We start from the raw sequence: 7,740 nt of genomic DNA on the forward strand, positions 1-7,740 counted from the left end.
AGAATCTGTTAAGGTTAGCCAAACATCGCAATATGGTAATGAAATTGTACATAACATGAAACGTTTAATGTTTTAATTTTGTTTTAATAAATACGGCCGGGATGGTCACTCCATCCCACTTCCAAAAACTTCAAGAACTGTTTCCGGTTTCACTCCTTTTGGGGATTGTGTTGAGAGGGGGTGGCGGGTATCTCGGCCATAAGTGATTTTCATGCTTCCAGGGGCCCTAAACACAAGATTTATGGAATGGTTAAAAGTGCATGAAAATGGCCAATTTACTCACTCTGAGTTCTCAAAAAGTGTTTCTTCACCCCGGGAAGTTAATTAAATACCATTTGGAGGCATTTAATGTTCAAGCAAAAACGGCTGATTTTCGACAAAAGAGATAACACCCCCCCATTACGTCATGCTTCAGAAATGTGGAAAATGGTTAGTTTTCAAATGTTTTATTTTTGAACGTCAGTTCACATTTGTAGGTGGATCATCAGTGTTAGAGCTAAAATTAGCATGTTTAAAGTGATTTTCATGCTTCCAGGGGCTCAGGAAGTTAATTAAATACCATATGGAGGCATTTAATGTTCAAGCAAAAACAGCTGATTTTCGACAAAAGAGATAACACCCCCCCATTACGTCATGCTTCAGAAATGTGGAAAATGGTCCGTTTTCAAATGTTTTATTTTTGAACGTCAGTTCACATTTGTAGGTGGATCATCAGTGTTAGAGCTAAAATTAGCATGTTTAAAGTGATTTTCATGCTTCCAGGGGCCCTAAACACAAGATTTATGGAATGGTTAAAAGTGCATGAAAATGGCCAATTTACTCACTCTGAGTTCTCAAAAAGGGTTTCTTCACCCCGGGAAGTTAATTAAATACCATTTGGAGGCATTTAATGTTCAAGCAAACACGGCTGATTTTCGACAAAAGAGATAACACCCCCCCATTACGTCATGCTTCAGAAATGTGGAAAATGGTCCGTTTTCAAATGTTTTATTTTTGAACGTCAGTTCACATTTGTAGGTGGATCATCAGTGTTTGAGCTAAAATTAGCATGTTTAAAGTGATTTTCATGCTTCCAGGGGCTCGGGAAGTTAATTAAATACCATTTGGAGGCATTTAATGTTCAAGCAAAAACGGCTGATTTTCGACAAAAGAGATAACACCCCCCCATTACGTCATGCTTCAGAAATGTGGAAAATGGTCCGTTTTCGAATGTTTTATTTTTGAACGTCAGTTCACATTTGTAGGTGGATCATCAGTGTTAGAGCTAAAATTAGCATGTTTAAAGTGATTTTCATGCTTCCAGGGGCCCTAAACACAAGATTTATGGAATGGTTAAAAGTGCATAAAAATGGCCAATTTACTCACTCTGAGTTCTCAAAAAGGGTTTCTTCACCCCGGGAAATTAATTAAATACCATTTGGAGGCATTTAATGTTCAAGCAAAAACGGCTGATTTTCGACAAAAGAGATAACACCCCCCCATTACGTCATGCTTCAGAAATGTGGAAAATGGTCCGTTTTCAAATATTTTATTTTTGAACGTCAGTTCACATTTGTAGGTGGATCATCAGTGTTAGAGCTAAAATTAGCATGTTTAAAGTGATTTTCATGCTTCCAGGGGCCCTAAACACAAGATTTATGGAATGGTTAAAAGTGCATGAAAATGGCCAATTTACTCACTCTGAGTTCTCAAAAAGGGTTTCTTCACCCCGGGAAGTTAATTAAATACCATTTGGAGGCTTTTAATGTTCAAGCAAAAACGGCTGATTTTCGACAAAATAGATAACACCCCCCCATTACGTCATGCTTCAGAAATGTGGAAAATGGTCCGTTTTCAAATGTTTTATTTTTGAACGTCAGTTCACATTTGTAGGTGGATCATCAGTGTTAGAGCTAAAATTAGCATGTTTAAAGTGATTTTCATGCTTCCAGGGGCTCGGGAAGTTAATTAAATACCATTTGGAGGCATTTAATGTTCAAGCAAAAACGGCTGATTTTCGACAAAAGAGATAACACCCCCCCATTACGTCATGCTTCAGAAATGTGGAAAATGGTCCGTTTTCAAATGTTTTATTTTTGAACGCCAGTTCACATTTGTAGGTGGATCATCAGTGTTAGAGCTAAAATTAGCATGTTTAAAGTGATTTTCATGCTTCCAGGGGCCCTAAACACAAGATTTATGAAATGGTTAAAAGTGCATGAAAATGGCCAATTTACTCACTCTGAGTTCTCAAAAAGGGTTTCTTCACCCTGGGAAGTTAATTAAATACCATTTGGAGGCATTTAATGTTCAAGCAAAAACGGGTGATTTTCGACAAAAGAGATAACACCCCCCCATTACGTCATGCTTCAGAAATGTGGAAAATGGTCCGTTTTCAAATGTTTTATTTTTGAACGTCAGTTCACATTTGTAGGTGGATCATCAGTGTTAGAGCTAAAATTAGCATGTTTAAAGTGATTTTCATGCTTCCAGGGGCTCGGGAAGTTAATTAAATACCATTTGGAGGCATTTAATGTTCAAGCAAAAACGGCTGATTTTCGACAAAAGAGATACCCATTACGTCATGCTTCAGAAATGTGGAAAATGGTCCGTTTTCAAATGTTTTATTTTTGAACGTCAGTTCACATTTGTAGGTGGATCATCAGTGTTAGAGCTAAAATTAGCATGTTTAAAGTGATTTTCATGCTTCCAGGGGCCCTAAACACAAGATTTATGGAATGGTTAAAAGTGCATGAAAATGGCCAATTTACTCACTCTGAGTTCTCAAAAAGGGTTTCTTCACCCCGGGAAGTTAATTAAATACCATTTGGAGGCATTTAATGTTCAAGCAAAAACGGCTGAATACCGACAAAAGAGATAACACCCCCCCATTACGTCATGCTTCAGAAATGTGGAAAATGGTCCGTTTTCAAATGTTTTATTTTTGAACGTCAGTTCACATTTGTAGGTGGATCATCAGTGTTAGAGCTAAAATTAGCATGTTTAAAGTGATTTTCATGCTTCCAGGGGCCCTAAACACAAGATTTATGGAATGGTTAAAAGTGCATGAAAATGGCCAATTTACTCACTCTGAGTTCTCAAAAAGGGTTTCTTCACCCCGGGAAGTTAAATAAATACCATTTGGAGGCATTTAATGTTCAAGCAAAAACGGGTGATTTTCGACAAAAGAGATAACACCCCCCCATTACGTCATGCTTCAGAAATGTGGAAAATGGTCCGTTTTCAAATGTTTTATTTTTGAACGTCAGTTCACATTTGTAGGTGGATCATCAGTGTTAGAGCTAAAATTAGCATGTTTAAAGTGATTTTCATACTTCCAGGGGCCCTAAACACAAGATTTATGGAATGGTTAAAAAAGCATGAAAATGGCCAATTTACTCACTCTGAGTTCTCAAAAAGGGTTTCTCAACCCTGGGAAGTTAATTAAATACCATTTGGAGGCATTTAATGTTCAAGCAAAAACGGCTGAATACCGACAAAAGAGATAACACCCCCCCCATTACGTCATGCTTCAGAAATGTGGAAAATGGTCCGTTTTCAAATGTTTTATTTTTGAACGTCAGTTCACATTTGTAGGTGGATCATCAGTGTTAGAGCTAAAATTAGCATGTTTAAAGTGATTTTCATGCTTCCAGGGGCTCGGGAAATTAATGAAATACCATTTGGAGGCATTTAATGTTCAAGCAAAAACGGCTGATTTTCGACAAAAGAGATAACACCCCCCCATTACGTCATGCTTCAGAAATGTGGAAAATGGTCCGTTTTCAAATGTTTTATTTTTGAACGTCAGTTCACATTTGTTTGTGGATCATCAGTGTTAGAGCTAAAATTAGCATGTTTAAAGTGATTTTCATGCTTCCAGGGGCCCTAAACACAAGATTTATGGAATGGTTAAAAGTGCATGAAAATGGCCAATTTACTCACTCTGAGTTCTCAAAAGGGTTTCTTCACCCCGGGAAGTTAATTAAATACCATTTGGAGGCATTTAATGTTCAAGCAAAAACGGCTGAATACCGACAAAAGAGATAACACCCCCCCATTACGTCATGCTTCAGAAATGTGGAAAATGGTTCGTTTTCAAATGTTTTATTTTTGAACGTCAGTTCACATTTGTAGGTGGATCATCAGTGTTAGAGCTAAAATTAGCATGTTTAAAGTGATTTTCATGCTTCCAGGGGCTCAGGAAGTTAATTAAATACCATATGGAGGCATTTAATGTTCAAGCAAAAACAGCTGATTTTCGACAAAAGAGATAACACCCCCCCATTACGTCATGCTTCAGAAATGTGGAAAATGGTCCGTTTTCAAATGTTTTATTTTTGAACGTCAGTTCACATTTGTAGGTGGATCATCAGTGTTAGAGCTAACATTAGCATGTTTAAAGTGATTTTCATGCTTCCAGGGGCCCTAAACACAAGATTTATGGAATGGTTAAAAGTGCATGAAAATGGCCAATTTACTCACTCTGAGTTCTCAAAAAGGGTTTCTTCACCCCGGGAAGTTAATTAAATACCATTTGGAGGCATTTAATGTTCAAGCAAAAACGGCTGATTTTCGACAAAAGAGATAACACCCCCCCATTACGTCATGCTTCAGAAATGTGGAAAATGGTCCGTTTTCAAATGTTTTATTTTTGAACGTCAGTTCACATTTGTAGGTGGATCATCAGTGTTTGAGCTAAAATTAGCATGTTTAAAGTGATTTTCATGCTTCCAGGGGCTCGGGAAGTTAATTAAATACCATTTGGAGGCATTTAATGTTCAAGCAAAAACGGCTGATTTTCAACAAAAGAGATAACACCCCCCCATTACGTCATGCTTCAGAAATGTGGAAAATGGTCCGTTTTCGAATGTTTTATTTTTGAACGTCAGTTCACATTTGTAGGTGGATCATCAGTGTTAGAGCTAAAATTAGCATGTTTAAAGTGATTTTCATGCTTCCAGGGGCCCTAAACACAAGATTTATGGAATGGTTAAAAGTGCATAAAAATGGCCAATTTACTCACTCTGAGTTCTCAAAAAGGGTTTCTTCACCCCGGGAAATTAATTAAATACCATTTGGAGGCATTTAATGTTCAAGCAAAAACGGCTGATTTTCGACAAAAGAGATAACACCCCCCCATTACGTCATGCTTCAGAAATGTGGAAAATGGTCCGTTTTCAAATATTTTATTTTTGAACGTCAGTTCACATTTGTAGGTGGATCATCAGTGTTAGAGCTAAAATTAGCATGTTTAAAGTGATTTTCATGCTTCCAGGGGCTCAGGAAGTTAATTAAATACCATATGGAGGCATTGAATGTTCAAGCAAAAACAGCTGATTTTCGACAAAAGAGATAACACCCCCCCCATTACGTCATGCTTCAGAAATGTGGAAAATGGTCCGTTTTCGAATGTTTTATTTTTGAACGTCAGTTCACATTTGTAGGTGGATCATCAGTTTTAGAGCAAAAATTAGCATGTTTGAAGTGATTTTCATGCTTCTAGGGGCCCTAAACACAAGATTTATGGAATGGTTAAAAGTGCATGAAAATGGCCAATTTACTCACTCTGAGTTCTTAAAAGGGTTTCTTCACCCCGGGAAGTTAATTAAATACCATTTGGAGGCATTTAATGTTCAAGCAAAATCGGCTGAATACCGACAAAAGAGATAACACCCCCCCATTACGTCATGCTTCAGAAATGTGGAAAATGGTTCGTTTTGAAATGTTTTATTTTTGAACGTCAGTTCACATTTGTAGGTGGATCATCAGTGTTAGAGCTAAAATTAGCATGTTTAAAGTGATTTTCATGCTTCCAGGGGCTCGGGAAGTTAATTAAATACCATATGGAGGCATTTAATGTTCAAGCAAAAACGGCTGATTTTCGACTAAAGAGATAACACCCCCCCCATTACGTCATGCTTCAGAAATGTGGAAAATGGTCCGTTTTCAAATGTTTTATTTTTGAACGTCAGTTCACATTTGTAGGTGGATCATCATTGTTAGAGCTAAAATTAGCATGTTTAAAGTGATTTTCATGCTTCTAGGGGCCCTAAACACAAGATTTATGGAAAGGTTAAAAGTGCATGAAAATGGCCAATTTGCTCACTCTGAGTTCTCAAAAGGGTTTCTTCACCCCGGGAAGTTAATTAAATACCATTTGGAGGCATTTAATGTTCAAGCAAAAACGGCTGAATACCGACAAAAGAGATAACACCCCCCCATTACGTCATGCTTCAGAAATGTGGAAAATGGTTCGTTTTCAAATGTTTTATTTTTGAACGTCAGTTCACATTTGTAGGTGGATCATCAGTGTTAGAGCTAAAATTAGCATGTTTAAAGTGATTTTCATGCTTCCAGGGGCTCGGGAAGTTAATTAAATACCATATGGAGGCATTTAATGTTCAAGCAAAAACGGCTGATTTTCGACAAAAGAGATAACAACCCCCCAATACGTCATCCTTCAGAAATGTGGAAAATGGTCCGTTTTCAAATGTTTTATTTTTGAACGTCAGTTCACATTTGTAGGTGGATCATCAGTGTTAGAGCTAAAATTAGCATGTTTAATGGAAAGGGGCGACCGAATCGGTCCCCCCGAACGTATGGCCGAGTGCCTCGATCCCCCCGGGAAGCCATTTTGGGCGGGAGGCGCGTCTCAGCTGGTATGCCCGAAGCGGCGTAGCTGGGGCGCGCTCGTTCCCGCCCTAGAGTGGGCTGGCCTAGACACCGACGCAGCCAGCCACGCCCTCAGGGGCAGGCAGGGGCGGGTATACGCCCGCCCTGAAGACGGATAAAAAGGGACGCAAGACCAGAAGACATCCTCTTGTTCTTGTGCTCTGAAGCTGCACCTCCTCGCTGCACGTGAGCTCGGGACAGAACGAAGAGCCAATTTTGACCCACCCACCAGCCCCTGAAGACAGCCAGTTGTGTATAATAAAGTTGATTAATTTTGTTTGTTTGCGTTTACAGGTTGTAGTGCCATGTTGATTTTGAGTTAATAAAGAATGGTCGTTTTTGAGTACGTTTGCCATTAAAGATATTCAGTTTAGTGTTGAATTTTGATGTATGCTCTTTCGGTCATAGTGGCCAAGGTATTCTTAGGTTAATTTGCACTGTCATATTTATTTTGGTAGGCGGTAAGGTCATGATCGGTGAGCACTAATTAGTAGATCCCTATGAGTGGGCGTCACCCAACACGGATGGGAGCGCTCGGGAGAGGTGGCCATTGGCCCCTCAATGGGGAGGCGGTCCCTTCTAAGGATGGGTCGCCGGAAGTAAAGGAAAGGCGGTCAAGGCCCCTTCCTTTGTAGGAGGGGTTACAGCCCCCTCCTGGGGAATTTCCCGGGGCCAGTGACATCTGCGACGGCAGATGCGGTAAGTTGTGTGGGGTTGGGATAAGGGCCACGATACCTTCTAGATACCTCACACGAGTATTCGAACGACCTTTAACTGGCGTCGAGTTTTAGGTGCCCCCGTCAAGACAAGGGAAATTGGTAGTAGTTGCACTTGAGGTACGCCTCCGTGCTGTCGCCCATCCCAAGTGGGAGGGGTAAGTCTGGTTAGGGATCTTGACACCGGTTATGACCCTGCCGTTGGCCCTTAAACGTTAGGTTGTACAATTTCAATATGTCAAGAAATGTTTTGTAGGTTGCTAGTTCGGCTAGGAGAACCTCTGTATTAGAGAATCTGTTAAGGTTAGCCAAACATCGCAATATGGTAATGAAATTGTACATAACATGAAACGTTTAATGTTTTAATTTT

This window comes from Lissotriton vulgaris, chromosome 4_1 (genome assembly GCF_964263255.1).
Source record: "Lissotriton vulgaris chromosome 4_1, aLisVul1.2, whole genome shotgun sequence".
Lineage (NCBI taxonomy): Eukaryota > Metazoa > Chordata > Amphibia > Caudata > Salamandridae > Lissotriton > Lissotriton vulgaris.